Source organism: Propithecus coquereli, unplaced genomic scaffold (genome assembly GCF_000956105.1).
Source record: "Propithecus coquereli isolate 6110/MARCELLA unplaced genomic scaffold, Pcoq_1.0 Scaffold5, whole genome shotgun sequence".
Lineage (NCBI taxonomy): Eukaryota > Metazoa > Chordata > Mammalia > Primates > Indriidae > Propithecus > Propithecus coquereli.
Genome location: NW_012150840.1, coordinates 18,131,054 through 18,131,975, shown reverse-complemented (window position 1 = coordinate 18,131,975; position 922 = coordinate 18,131,054).

Genomic DNA, 922 nt, shown 5'->3' with positions numbered 1-922 from the left:
CATCCCATCTCTGCCTGAAGCCAGTCTTTTTCCTCCATAGAATCTGTGCTCAACTCCTGCCCACCTGTTAGTGAAATCTCTCACGTTTTTATGAACCATATAAGGAAATATGTAATTTTCATAGGAAGAAAGTTGCATGGAGAAGTATATTGCAGGCTGCCATTTTTAAAATTACTTTTCACCTGGCCCTTCCCTAGGCAGGAGGGAATATCTGGGGAAGTTTTTTCAGCTCAGGATCCACTGCCTATCCCCTAGCCCTGAAGGTTAGATCTCTGTGATCTGCAGAAAACAAATAAACCAAACCTTAACTCTTTGATTCCTACCATAGTTGACATAAGAAATTTCAGGAAACTGGCAAAGGTACCCAACTCAAGAACAGAGCGACACCAGTCTCGGGACAGGCCAGCCTGGTTTCCATTGACCACCAGGTCAAGTACAACAATCCCTCCAGCCCTAGCCTACTCCTCCTAGAAGGTTACACTCTCACTTAACTCCTTCTCCATCACATCCCCTAGCATCCTCTGCCTGCTCAGAAAAGCCCTTTCTCTTTTGGCATTTCTCTCTAATACAGTGGTTTTCAACTTTGGCTACCTGTGAGAGTTACCTGGAGGAGTGTGAATAAGTACTCGGGCCTGGAGCTCACCTCAGACGTATAGGTTCAATTGGTCAACAGTAGGATCAGACCTGGGCATATTTTCCAAGTGGCCTATAGGGTAATGACCTGCTGTTTTTTTGACCCTGCCAAGCTCATTCTCACTTTAAAGCCTGTACACTAGCTGTTGCCTCTGCTAGGAATACTCATCGCCCACGTATTTAACATGAATGGTTCCTATTCCTTGTTCCAAACTCAGTTGAAATACCACCCATTCCAAATGGTCTCCTCTGGCTTCCCTCTCTAAAATCATTTTTAACCCTTATAGTC